The 15,264-nt window shown below is 39.7% G+C and overlaps 1 protein-coding gene across 2 annotated transcripts in view; it reads left to right on the top strand.

Annotated features, from left to right (window-relative positions):
- COG5 (component of oligomeric golgi complex 5) overlaps nt 1–15,264 on the top strand; it is a 244,561-nt gene that overhangs the window by 20,293 nt on the left and 209,004 nt on the right. The window lies entirely within an intron of this gene.

Below are 15,264 nucleotides of genomic sequence, written 5' to 3'. Positions count from 1 at the left end.
TTTTTAGATCTAGTTGACTAAAATTGAAATGAAAGGCATGTGTTTTAGAACTATTATTAAATAGTTGCTAATTTGGTAGGTTTCTATACCAGATTAATCTCTACTGCTGGGATATATAGACACGCATTACATCATTGATGGATTGCCATGGAAATATGAGACCAAAATACAGTATGTGCACACAAATGGTAACACATAATTAAATCAGATCTCACCATGTTTTTATGCTTCACTTCCACACAATCTGATACCAGAGCAGCACTCAAGATATTCTATTTCTGTCTTTGTCTTGAAGAATGTTTCAGATTATACACTTTAAGCATTTGATTCACATGATTTGTCCACTATACTTATTTTACATATTAAACATGGTCATTTACATTTTCACGTGGTGCGGTTCTCCCCTTTTCTTTTTAAACTCCAAGAAAACAGGCAATAATCCCAACACAAGGGGCCCTTTAAATTGGCCAGAGTTGTACATTCTGTTAACCTTTAGGGACTATTTTGCCTTTTTTTTCCATGAGAAATATTGTTTTTGACAGTTTTCCTTCATGAAGCTGCCCTGGCTTGTTTCTCCAATCAATTCTGCCATATTTCATATAAGGGGAAAAAATCCAGTGAAATCTATTTTGCTGATAATTTCATCATTTTATTGTCTCCACCTTATGTTAAGTATAATTACGGCATCCTAAGCCATGCATAACCTGTTATTGTCTATAGAAAGAGAACATTCCTCAAGGTGTTCCTCAGAGTTATTGTCCCTCTCATCTGTTTATATTCACCACATTCAGCATAAGGCCCCGTTCACACTGAGCGATTTATCGAGCGATTTTTGCAGCGATATCGCACTGGTCTCCAATCGTTCTCAATGGAGCTGTTCACATCTCGTCGCTCAATATCGCTCAATATCGCTTGTAGCTCGTCGCTGGTAGCTTGTCGCTCCTACGTGACCCGTTTTTCGAGCGATTTCGCTCCTAATTGCATACAGCCCAATAGGAAAAAGTTGCGCGACAAGTCGCTCAATATCGCTCGTCGCGCAATATCGCTCAAAGTCGCGCGATTTTCATGTCGCTCAGTGGGAATGGGGCCTAATAGAGTAATATTTTCATTTTAAAAAATTTGAGACAAATTTAATGGTGTTGTACTAAGCAATCTTTATATGTGTATAGAATGGTGGTGACTTTAGAAGTACTCTATGGTGTTTAGCTGTTTCTTTATGTAATTCAGACACACAAAAAAAGAAGTAAACTACAAAATCTGAACATTTATTTTGTAAAATCAGTGCAATGAAAGAATATCAGCTGTATGGTGTCAACACAATGTGATCACATTATTGTGCTGTAAGAATTTTCCAAACAATCTGCGTTGCAAGCAAACTAGTAAATTGCTTATATGCAAAATCACATTTTAAAGAGCAACTCTGGGGGGAAAAAAGGATTAACCCTTGCAGTGGGGCTATCCTATGCACTGCAAAGATTAAAGGAGAACAGTCGGCACTGGAGGATCGGAGCAGGGAGGGGGAGAATCCCTGCAGGGGGCCATGAGTGACAGTCACGGCTCTCTGCAGGGACAGGATCGAGAATGAGCGAGCGACGGTATGTGTTTGCTCACTTCCCGATCTATTGAGCCGACGTGTGACAGAAAATCACTCACCTCATAGTTCTCCTTTTTAAAGGCTTGTTTTTGTCTAGGAACTAAAATAAAAAAAGTTATACTCACCGGCTTGCTCTTAGACCAGTCCTTTCAGCCTCGCTCCCCCTCTGCGGCAGTGATCTAAGGATCCTCGAGTCATCACGTCCATTATAGGACTGTGTATAGGACGTGAGGTTGCTGAGCACTGCGGCAGAGAGGCTAGAGGGATCGCTGTGACAGCTGCAAAGTTCAAGTGAGTATAACTTTTCTTATTTTAGTCCTTAGACAAAAACGTGCACTTAACCTTTGCAGTGCGAGGGTAGCCCCACTGGAGAGCTTTATTTAACTTTTTTATTTTAAATCAAATGATGAAAACCAAGCATTCACTTTGCAGAGATTCAATTCAACTAACTAATACCAAGAATTTACTCTGTAGAGATTCAATTCAAATAACAAATACCAAGAGTTCACTCTGTAGAGATTCAATTCAAATAATGAATAGCAAGAATTCACTCTGTGGAGATTCACCAAATGTTGTCCTGTAGTAAAGATTTTTCATGCAATTTAACCTCAAAAATGTTCTGCTGAATAAGATCTAAATTGTAATACGTATGATGGATAACAAGCAGTGTGTTTAAGACATTTTGTTAGTCTCCTCCATGTGTCTGATACAACTTTTCTTCAAAAAGCTTGATGTAAATAATTGCTATAGCATTTTTGTTACTAGGCAGAAATGATTATAGTCAGTGGAGAGTAATGTAGCAGAACTGTGTTTTTATATGTAGCTCAGTTGCTAGACAATTTAGTTTTTGCTGCATTTAAGACAGTTACAGAATTGCTAGCTGCAGGAGTAAAGCTGACCAATTTCAGCCAGTTCTTGAAGTGGCCACAATCGCACTCCTTCATCTGACAACCTTCGATCAGAAACTTGAAGGAGCCAGTAAGAAAAATGTAGGCTCCATTCACACAGGAGCGGTTGTCTGCACGTATTTGGCTGGCTGAATATGCTCGGAGCTGCTCTAAACCATATCAATTAGTCAATTTCTAAAGCCCCCAATCTATTTAACACCTTCTTCTCCAAATACCATCTGTGAGTTGAAAGTTTCTAAATGAGTATACATTTTTACAATGAAATCCTTCCATCTACAAAAAAATGAATTTAGTGTGTGTATCTCTGTGAAATATGGCATCCAATTTCTCTTTGCATAGTAACATTTTCACATCCTGAATCGTGGGGGGGTAGGGAGAGATCCATAATTGCATAATACATCTCCTAGCTGTAAGGGGACAAATGTGCATCCAATCTACCCCTCTAAAAGAGGAGCGATTAATCCCAGGCCTGTTAGGGGCTAAATAGCTAAATAAATACAGAACCAGATCTAGAGGCGGCGACCAAGTAAGAATAGGAAAGCCACCTGGGCCCCAAAGCCTGAAATAGATGGGAATGTCCATAAACAATGGTATAATGAGGGACGTGTAAGTAAACATTTCGGGCAGCTAGACAATTTTGATTGGTCCTGAGTCATTGTCGTGGATGTCCAAGCCCTGAGGAAACATGGGATTATGTACCAAAGGGCAATAGGGTGAAATGAATGGTGAAAGTTTAAGTACCTTTCGAATTTCCCTCCAGGCTATAATAGTATCTTTATAGAGAGAGTTGGATTTTAAAAGAGGGGAGTAATGAGAGTTTGCATTGGAGAATAGATTTGATATCCCAAGGAGCTATCATTGCTGTCTCTAGGGAAGTATTGGAAAACATTGAGCTATCCGAAGTCCAGTCTAATACATGCCTCAATAAAGAGGCTAGATCATATAAATGTAGTATGTTAGGAAAGGTCGCCCTACCGTCGCCCTTCGGGAGCCAGTTTTTTAATCGATATCCTAGGTCATTTAGACCTCCCAGATAAAGCGAATCATAGCCTGCGTGAGACGGTCAACATTGTTTCAAGAGCAAAAGTAATGCTTATACATGATATAGTAATTTAGAGAAAAAGTAATTTTATGTAAATTCCCCGGAAAAGTGATAGAGGGAGGTCCCCCCACAGTTCTAATTCTTGAATACGTCTATCAAACAAAGGTAGATATTTAACAAGTTTTAAATGAGCGTTAAAGCAAGCCCTTATTGACCTCTGTAGCTATAGCTGAGCTGCAGAGAGAATGACTTGGACAACTTTATTGCTTCTGCTCTGATCTCTGAGAATTCATTTTGTGTCCAACTACAGATGTCAGTGAGGACTTGTTATAAAGTTAATTTACTGCTTGGTAAGAATATGGAAATGTGTGAATCTCCACAGCCGGTACACTACTTGAAGTTTAATCTACTTGTGTTGCCTTCCCTGGTTTCTCCTTTGCCCCTTATCAACATGCTAATTAATGTTTTAAATCAAATCTTTCCATTTCCGTATCTTATTATAGATAACATATCATATTTTAGGCTCAGTCATGCCACCACTGAGCTCTGTGCAATGCAGTCAGATCATAGCTAGTGGAAGCGGCCAGCAGGGTGCTTTTATATAGCTTCCTCAAAATATCACAGCACACTACCTCAGTACTCCTCAAGAGCCCTCAGCCCTGAAAAGCAGTCTGTTGGCTCTTGGGGGGAGTTATGCAAATAGCAAAATACCTTGATGGGTGGGGGTCAGTTTTGAGGAGTGGGTGTTTGCATGCAACACATGCATGTTACTGATCTACCATTATTGAGCCAAAATCTAATGAATGAAAAGGGTGGGCAGAAGACAATTAGACTGGGTAGTAAAGAGCTAGATGATGCTAGATTTCCTCCAGCCAGAAAATGAGGCAGACTCTACCAGACTTGCTTCAAGCTCTAGTTCTCTTTGTGGGAAGCTTACAGTGTGTAGTGATACAATAAGTAAGCAATTTCAGTGTGGAAGAGGATCCGGTACGACTATAGGTGGACTGTATGACTGAAGGTAAGGCTGGAGTTCAGCTTAAACCAAACTGTAAAAAATGAATTAATTCACACGGGCATGCACATCCGTATGACGCCTCCCATAGGGATGTACTGACAACTGCACACAATTACATGCTGCTCCTGTCCCTCCTCTGAGCAGGTCTCTGCACGGGCATGCATGCAGTACAGATGTGTATGTGAATGATGCCTAAAGGTAACCCCTAAAAACCTTAATCCTAAAGTGCACCTTTCCATTTCCCAGAAACATAAACATAGTAATATCCTCATAAAACACCCTTCCTTCCCCCTAAAATGTGCAGAGTAAACCGCACAGTTCCTGGTTTATAGTTTACTATTGTTGTTATAAGTCAATCACTAAGCTTTGATCTCCATTTCTAATCAGTCTCCTTGGCTGCTAACATATGCAGAGAGCAGTGTCATTGGAAGGACAGAGGTGTCTAGGACATACGGGCTGTGAGTGACAGCTTGGCTTTCTTTGTCTTTATTCTGTGAGAGTCAAGATGACAGCACCAATACGATCAATGGCCCTGAGCTCATCAATGCATTTTTATCGGCTGCACTTTAAAATCAATGCAAATAACATTTTTGCTGCATTTTGACAAAAAACATGCCTGCAATAGGGATAAATGGAAATGCATTTCATCTCTCCAGAGATTATTAATATTATTATACAGATCATGAATTTTACCAACATGTTATATTCAGCTACACAGAAAATGCAGAGAGTGCTATCCTTTGTGTGTGAAAATGATGGACAAATGCACACTGTACTATACAAATTGCATCTAGAGAATTTTCAGGTGTGAAGCAGGTAAAATAAATAAGGGTGTAAGTGTATTTTCTAAGTTAGACTACTGGAAGATGTGGTCCAGGCAACATTGCAGGAAAGAGAGCAGTTTAACTTTTTAGATATTTTTAGATATCTTATTTTAACATAATAGGCTTTGACAGACCTGTGACAGAGCGTAATATAACAGGAGACACGTGGAGCAGCTATTTGCCCCATACCTGTACTAAATAATTGCAATTTAAGGATACCTGCTTAGCCATTGCAGTGCAAGGTTAACTTTAGCTGAAGGGTCAACACTCAATGTTATCATTGTTATCATTGTCATCCCCTATCTGTTTTCCTGGAATGCGTTTCTGCCTGCCTTGTCATTATGACAGCTAGTGGGATCAAATTCTTCTACACCCACAAGCCTCTTATTTGCATTAGCTGCTCACTGTAGATCTATGCAGGGGTTGTTATTACTAGATTGACATCTCTAATGATACAATATGTTCTTATAGTAGCAAAAATAGTGTATTTTATTGAAACTTAGCTGTAGTTTCTGATTTTATGTTATACAGCAACGTGGAAACACATTTATTACATTAGAGAGTGTGTGCAGTATAACATGTTTGTACTGCAGTGCTAAGGTGTGTGGAGAGTAGCCGTATTATATAAATCACACAATGCATGTATTGTAAGGTGGAAATCACACGTCTGAACATTGAGAAGATATGATTTAACCATTTTGCTTTGCATAGTACAGAATTTCAAATCTGGCTAATAAAAGTGATATTAAATGTCTGCATGGGAATCGGGTGATTTGTACAAAAGCACACAACTTATCTTTCAAGATATTTGTTGAAGAAAACCCCTTTACAATTTACATCAATACAAGTAACGTTTTGGTGTCTAGTATAAGCTTTCCATGACATCTATAATAACTTGAAAGGCTAATAGGACAGGTGGACTTCAACCACATGAGCTTATATTACAAAGACATATCTTAAGACCGATTTTAGCCAGGGGTAAATGGTAAGAGATGAGGTATCATAACGTATACACGCTTTGGAATAAGGAGCTTTAACAGAATATTGTACATTAATTCAACATTAATAATATAAATACTAGAGGTGCACCAAAATGGAAATGTAAAAACCGAAAACAAAACCAAAATGAAAAAAAATTGTCAGGCCGAAACCAAAAATGTTTTTTATTCTAATTTTTTCAAATTTTTCAAATATTTAATTTTTTTATACATTTTTTAATTTTTTAATATTAATTTTTATTCATTTTTTATTAAATATTTCTATTTTTTACTTTTTAGTTGCTTTAAGGAAATATTAGGACTATTTAAGACCCCTGAAATTTCCCTTTTAAAATAGAAAAAGAGATTGAGGATACAGAGTCCTCAATCTCTTTTTTTCTGTATCCCTTTTATCAATGAACAGGAATCCTCTATGAGTTTTCCTGTTCATTCATAACTGGAGAACATTGTGTGTTTACTATAACCACAATCATGAATGAACAGGAGGTGATGTAGATCACTCCCCTTCATTCATAATTGAGGATATAGTAACCATACCATGTCTTTTTAATTATCTACAAACACTCGATCACTGATTGTTTTCACTCACTCTCCTCTTTGACACGTTGTCACAGAAGGCTGAGTGTGCGGTGCATCGAGGAGAGCTCAGTCTCCTGTGACAGCTCGGGCTGTCTCCGCCCACACACCCCTCTGCCGGACTGTGATAGGAGGCTGAGCGGTGTGGGAGAAGAGACGCCGGTCGCTCACAGCGCTCTCCTCCCGCAGTGCTCGGCCGACTGTCACACTTTCTCTCCTCCCCGCTGGGACACAAAGCAGCGCCCAGCGGGGAGGAAAGAAACCAGGGATGCCCCGATGTATCGGCAGGAAAATGGCACTCTCAGCATTTAGCCAAAAGTGCCATTTTCGTACTATATGTTTTGGCAGCCGATATATCGGTCCATCCTTAATAAATACATATACAAAAGTGTGAAGGGTTTGGAGAAAGGCAGGAGAAGTGAACTCTTCACCCTTTTGTGAATAGCTTTGTCATCACTGTTTTTAATTCTCATTTTAAGTGCTTGCGGCTTTGTGTAGCAGCGCTAGATCACGTGTGGTGTTTTTTAATATAACTTTATTTTCAATCATATGCTCAGTTTAAACAACCTAAGTCTGTGACTGGCTTAAAGAGGATCTTTACCCATATATTTAAAGTGAAAAAAAAGACACCTTTAGAAATGTTTAGTAATGACAATTTACACTTATAGATAATTGCCGGCTTTGTATTCTTTGCATACCTTATCATTATTTTCCTTCCAATTGTTCTCACGGCCATTTTTACGAAGAGCGGGTTAACCCATCTCCCTTCACCATATGTCCTGAAACTCTGGCCTATGTGACTAGGACATGTGACCATGTACATCATTTGAGGGGGAAAATAAATGCTTTTCTACCTTCTCACAAGATTATGCAGTTCATATATGAGATTTCCCAGAAATGCACTGTGTTTTAACCTTCCCAGCATGCATCTCTTAAGCATGGGCTACATCACCAGTGCCTAAGATAGGCAGAGCCAGCTGTCACTCACGCAGCTGGGCGAATCTAAACATAATTGTCGGGATCCGCTTCAGCTGCGGAGCTGAGCTGCGTCTCAGTATGCTCGCGGTATACTGAGCTTAGGGTGATGGGAGGTCGCTAGTTTGTGTCCTCCCGTTACCCTAAGGAGAACTATGGGGAAAGCCCTTACCCCATAGTTCTCCTTTTAAATTTAAAACCAACCACCATGAAATTGCATTTCTGATCAAATTCTTGTAAAGAATCTCATTCTCCGTTCAAAATTACGATTTTATTTTGCTGTGATCACTTTTTTTTTTTAAGCGCAAATATGTTGTGCAGTTCCTGTTAAGATGTGCGCCTGTTTTGCGCTATTTTCTTGATTGTGAGTGTTTGGCGATAGTTTGCAACTGATTACATCTGCGTTTGTCCTGCGGCTGTCTAAAACCGGCGCATCACCTAACTAAACAATCACAACTTAAGAAGTCCCAATGACCACTAGAATCAACAGCTAAACTTTTTGCCTGGAGTTATGAGTCTTCTTTCCGGGAGACTATTTAATTATTTATGAACAGACATTACACTAGCAACATACAATCTGGCGCAAAGCGGGGCACATATTTACCATGCAACCATATGCAAGTTCAAACACTCACAATTACGTTCATTAACATCTATGTCTATGTCTTCATGTCTATGAATGCATTCTAGAGTGTTTCTTGGAAAAAAATAATTACTGTAAATGTAAATTGTGTAGAGCCCAACTGAATTCACAGAAGTATATATGCAGTCAAGTCGACATTGCAACAACCTCCATTTAAATAGACTGTTGTAACAGGAAAGTGGAGCTAACTATGACTCTTCAGTTTAACAGGCATTAGTTAAGTTGGCCATACAACTATAGGTTTTCTATAGATTTTTTTTTTTTCTATCAGCCTATGGTCAGATGGAAAAAGTGCAACAGATTCCCCCATCCACGCTAAACTGTGTGGATGGAGGAATCTCCCACTGGCCCAAGCTTCAGTATCTTGCTAGTCGGTATCGCTGGCTCTCAAAATACCTGAACAATCTGATTGTATGCAGGCATTGTTCAGGTATTTTGAGAGCCAGCGATACCGACTAGCAAGATACTGAAGCTTGGGCCAGTGGGAGATTCCTCCATCCACACAGTTTAGCGTGGATGGGGGAATCTGTTGCACTTTTTCCATCTGACCATAGACAATCTGCAGATAATCTATAGGTGTAGGGCCAGGTTTATACCCAGTGCTTTCAGTAATCAGCACTTAGTAAAATAACTAGTCTGATACCCCCCTCTTTTCCTCCTGCAGTACAAGTCTGTTACTCAGCTTTGCCAGCATAAAGCTCTGCAGAAAAGTGCCGGTAGTAGCATGAGCTGTTTTCATGAAAATCATTATCTTGCTTTGCATATACTGAGTCTATCTCATATATTAGTTTCACCTTTTAAGTTGCATTAGTGAAATAAATGAACTTTTGCACAATATTCTAATTATTCGAGTTTCACCTGTATATCCGTCCCCAATCATAGCATACAGGGATACTGGACTATAAGGAGATAAAACTTAAGCACAAATATTTGGCTACACTGCAGTTCACAGAAATGACAGTCAAGGTGTATCTGTCATTTTGCTGAATATAGGCAATGATATGCATTAGCCCAAGCAAGTATTGTTACAAAAGAAGTATTCACAGACAATTAATCTTGCTGGATAGTAGACAGCGTACAGTTGGTGAAAATCTTGGCAGCAATTCCACATTAATGCTGGAGTTGTTCAGTAAAACCAAGGGAGTACACAGACAGAAATGGCTATGGGCAAGAGCTTTCAGACTGTTACATAAAGCGGCATCTATCACTGCTGCTTTTCTTTTTCTTTTCTTTTCTCTACGCTGCATTAAAAAAAAACACATTTTTCAAGAGAACATCTACACATTTCATGATGCAGAAGAACACTAGCAGTTTTGCAATAATTTGAAAACCCTCGACACACCCACACAAAATACTTCTCCCTTTTACACGTATACATTTTCAGCTCTGTTACATGAACAAAGCACAGACGCTGTGCATTATAGTTTTGTATACCATACTGCAATTATTCAGTAGATTTCTGTAACAGAAAGGTGTGGAAAACCTTCCATCGCACTTGGTAATCAGCTATATAAACGGGTTTGTATAATTTACCACTGGTATCCATCTGGAATAGATACTGCTTCCATTTTGTGACTCAGACGTTCTAAAGCCATACATCGGTAACTAGCCAAAGGAGACCAGCATAGTCCTCAGTACTTTTGTGACCAGTGACCTGGTCCCCTTATTATGCTTATGCAGTAGCACTTACATTAAAGTGACACTAATCAATCTTAAAAAATACATTCAAGTATCTTAACTATTACCAAAATGTGTCTTATATGTGTATCACTCGGCTGTAGATCTTCAAATCTTCTCTGAATTGGTGCTGACACTGTCCTTCCTTCTGGAGGGGGGCTACTTTTGTTCCCCATGGTCCCTGTGTTTGTGTTGTAAAGTAGCCACCACTCCAAGCTCACTTCCATGATGGACTACAATCTCACATTTAGTTTACTAATGTGTATTGAGATTGTAGTACACCACAGGGGTGAGCTTAGAGGAGTGGACTTCTTTACAACACACACAGGGACCATGGGGAACAAAAGTAGCCACCTTCCAGAAGGAAGGACAGTGTCAGCACCAATTCAGAGATTATTTGAAGATCTACAGCTGAGTGATACACAAATAAGATACATTTTTGTTAATAGTTAGGATACTTGAATGTATTTATAATAGGGCTGGGGAAAATTAACGATTAATTCCTCGATTAATCGTTAAACTTTTGATCGGTGAAAATTATTTTGATCGAAAATGAAAAGACTCACCTCTCCGCCAGCTTCCGGGAGTCCCGTCGGAGATCTGGTGACGTCACGGACATCGACGTCACCGGACTCCTTCCCCAAGTGGCTCCGTCGGCTAACGAAGGGAAGGGGGAGGAGTCTGGTGACGATGTCTGTGACGTCACCGGACTCCTCCCCCCTTCCCTTCGTTAGCCGACGGAGTCACGTGGGCTGGTGAGTTTGCCCAAGAAGCACCAAGCTTCTGTCTTATCTTAAACTTTTATATATATGCACTATGTGGCTCTCCATTAACCCCTTCCCCCCCATCTCACTCCCAGAAATGTGCCCATTGAAATTTACTGATATTATGTTGCAATCAGGTCCTTACATGGAATTGAATGGACAGGTGCTGCTACTTCAAATATTAAGCTAATACTTATGTTTAAATCACCCTTAGCGCTTTGCTGTTTTACTATACTATGTAAATACATTTGTAATCCAGCACATTATTATTCTGAGTTGCCCCACTCAAGCGGCGGCCATCTTGAGTGGGGCACGTGAGATTAATAACGTGCTGGAGTACTGTGATCCTAGTTCATTTTATTACTTCATTGCTGTGCTGTATGTGTATAGGCCAATGTAGTTGGATCTGTATGTGCGTTATAATTAATCGAAATTAATCAATTTTTAAAAAAATTTAGATTAATCGAACACGAAAATTTTAATCATTACCAGCCCTAATTTATAAGATTGATCTCATGAGTTTAGTGGCACTTTAAGTACAGTGTGTATCTGAGCATAGAGGTGTCTTCAGATGTTTTTTGCTTTTGAAGTGCTAGCTGGTCCTTTAATAAGGGAACGTTATTCTCCTGTTTTGGAGTCTGTTGTGATTGCTGTTCCCTTTCTCTGAAGATTTGTTAGATTTCCTCCAATCAGGAGAGAGTGAGAGAAAGCACTGGGTGCCCAAATTTAGCTATTTGTTTAAATTTGACAATTTGAACTGAGGAAGGAGCTTTTTGCCTTAGCTGTGTGATGGAGAAAATCTGCATCATATCTGAGATTGATGTTACTAGGTGAACCTTTATTACTGCTATTGAAGGAAACTCATGGAAAGCCGTATTGTTCCTGAACTTAGAGAGAGATTGCACCTTGTTATGGTGTAGAATTGTTGCTGCAATGCTGTAACTTAGAACTTTTCTGCTGAAGCGAAGTTACGTCTTCTTTTCTATGCAGTCCAATAGTGTGGCCATCTAATGATTCCTGTGTAGTGTGAAAGGTCCTGATGGAAAGGTACTAACTGAGAGATTGGGTTGCAACTTAATCGTTTGCATCTGTGTGAGGAATACCTGGGGGATTCAGGTGACCTAAATAAGTTATCCCACTGTAATCTGAAACATCCCCCAGAGGTCCTCTGGTTGTGAGTTAACTTGAAACAGATACCCAATCTGACTTCTTGACTACTACTCCTTAGTAATAGGGAGCAACTGGTCATTGTCCCTGAAATTAGGACCCAGTTAGGAGAAATTAGGAGTTGATTCCTGGAGTAAAAAGTAATATTTTACTAAGATAAAGATTTATATTTGGTATCATAACTGGTATTGCCATCATTTAGCAATGCCTGGTGTACCCGAGGGGCATCCACCCCGTTATAGAAGCTGTGCAAGAAGGCTTCAAAGGGCCAACACAGAAGCAACACTTCTCATGTGCACGTACCCTAAGAAGTTTCTATTTAGAGCTCTGCACTGAATATGTGTGTGTCCAGTAAAGGATGGTGCCTAGGTCCGAAATTTGCACAGGGGCCTATAGATCTGTAGCTTAGCTACTGACAACTATACATGGGCAGAATAATTAGAGGAGTGCAATATCTGCCCTTACTATAGGTAGCATTTGGAAGAGATCACTCCAAAGCTAGAAAATCTAATTGGCCAACCATATGCTTAGTAGGTTGATGCTTGATGCCACTATGTAAACAAAGCCAGGTATAGAAAGCTTTATGGAACTGTTAACCCTATAGGTATCAAGCTAAACGTTGAACCATTCTACTACATTCTTTGAAAAAGCAGCATCTCAGTTGCTTGAATGTTGCTCTGAAAGTCATAAAAGATAAAATGTTTAGGAATGGCTGCTTCAGTTAATACATGTCTGTCCCCAGATGGGGTTTAGTCATTAGGTTTTCACTGATTTTGTCTGTTCTTGGCTGTGTGGTTACTTGGCTCAACTGTGCTTCAGAAATCTCTGGCTTGTTCAATTCTAATTAACATTAAGATGAATAATTAACACATTCCTACAATGAAAGTCAGTAGGTAATAACTATATTTTACACATTTCTGGCGGTATTGGATACCAGGGAAAGTGTAAACATCGAACAGGAATATAAACAGAAACTGATGCACCTGGATAAATAAAGATGGCGAATGGATTTCACACTTTTTATGAACTATTGTCTCAACAAACACAGGTCATATAAATGGTCCTAACTGGTCATTTAAATATAGTATCTGCCTATAACAGTGTTTTTTTTCTCTTGTGCACAGGAGCAGGGGGAATTTGTAAAATTATCCTTACTTTTACAGTTATGTTAGAATTATCCAGCACTGTATGGTGCCTTTGATGTTGTCATTCTTCCCCACTTGTTCCTGTCACTATGTTAATTTTTTTAAAGTTTTGTTTGTTTTTTTGCTATGATAGTGACTGGGTCAGATTCAAGTCCAACTCCAGCTCGGACAAAGCTTTAAAATATCACACCCCTGTTGCTCCCAAATTATATTGGGCATGGTCCACCACAGACTGCCACTTCTCTCCCATATTAAGTTATTCCCAGCATCCTCCAACCCACTTTCAGTGAATCCAAAGTGTCAAGGATATGCCCATAATCCTAAACTCACAGGAGAGTGATACGGTATTTCGGATCCACCCCCCATTATAGGAAGAAGAGGGCAAACCGGTCCTGTGATGTCTTTAGCCCTCTCCAAGGACACCTGGAAAAATTTTGTTTTTAATAAAAGGCTGCATATAAGCGGGGGAGAAAAATGTGGGCTTTAAAGGATACATACAGGGTAAATTTAGGTATACTTTTACATGTCCAAAGCACATCTAAAAGCACCAAAGACGCTGGTCTAACCCCTTCAACTTCTCATTGTTATTAAGTAAGGCCACACATTTACATTGCAGGGGGAAAAAAAAAAAAAAATAAATGTGGAAGACCAAGCTCAGACTTCTGAGCTGCAAACAAAGCATATTTAGGTTTTTCTCTTTTTTTTTTTCCCCAGCAGCTGTTCATCAGAAATAACATCCTGCTTAGGGTATAGATTCACCACTAAAGGGAATGGAGGATCTTTTAATCTCGATATGAAATATTACAGCAAATATGTAAAAGACGCATCAGAAAACTTACATATCAGATTTGTAAAGCCTCACAATGTGTATTACACTATAGTTCCCCTTTCCAACAAAGGAGCAAATAAATACACTTATATCGTGGTTGTTGTTGTTACATTTAAACTCCATAATGCTCTACTACAATAGTCTATTGGCTTTATACTAAGCTAAAATCTGATGTAGGTAATTCGCCTTTCTGCATATTCGAAAAATAAATACTGACACAATTAAATGGCTGTTTGTTACCTCTTTGTTTGGAGGTCTCACTTGAAGTGACACTATATATCAAAAATCAGGGAAGGATTGTTCTTTCTTAACAAATGTAAAGTATCCGGCTAGGTATTGGAGCATTTGCCGGGCGCCATGTAATGAAGTGGCGCCCTTCTTCCTGATGGGCCGGGAAGCCGGCTCCATGCTCCCTTCCGGTGTCAGGAAGCCGGGCAGCGTGTCCTAACACGCTGCCCGGCTTCCTGTTGGTCGGGAAGCTGGCCAATCAGGAAGCTGGCCAATCAGGAAGCCGGGTGCTGTGTAGCGGTGCTCGGCTTCCTAATTGGCCAGCTTCCCGACCAAACAGGAAGCCGGGCAGTGTGTAATGACTACCTGCCTGACTTCGTGACACCGGAAGCTCAAGTATCAGGCTAGGTATAGGAGCATTTGGGCGGGTGCGAGTACTCGCCTAAATATTTGGCATCAGCACCGATACTAGTATCAGTGCATCCCTACTAATGAGCATAGGAAACGATCCTCAGCTCCATCTTGTGGCCATAATGTGCTATTGTCTGAATGGTACATTTGACCTGAAAACACAAATATACTAAGCGTGTTAATTTTTGCCTCTATTCGCACAGAACGAATGTTCACAGAGATTTACAAGGCGATTAACTCTGCACATTGTTTATAAATTGACCCCTTGTTAAGTACTTTTTAGGTGTCAAGAGATATGGTATGCACATGCTGATTACAGGTCCGTATTCAAATCGGAAGTGAAGGATAAAACGACAACATGCCCATTCAGAAAAGAGATCGGCAGTGGTAGCTTGAATATTTCTGTGTGAACACCTTCCATTCTAGATGCATTCTATTTAGTAGGTGAATAGCTAACCACCTGGATTG

Source organism: Nanorana parkeri, unplaced genomic scaffold (genome assembly GCF_000935625.1).
Source record: "Nanorana parkeri isolate BGI_ZX_2015 unplaced genomic scaffold, ASM93562v1 scaffold1276, whole genome shotgun sequence".
Taxonomy (NCBI): Eukaryota; Metazoa; Chordata; class Amphibia; order Anura; family Dicroglossidae; genus Nanorana; species Nanorana parkeri.
Note: the sequence above shows the minus strand (reverse complement) of the source record. Positions and strands in the feature narration are given on the sequence as shown.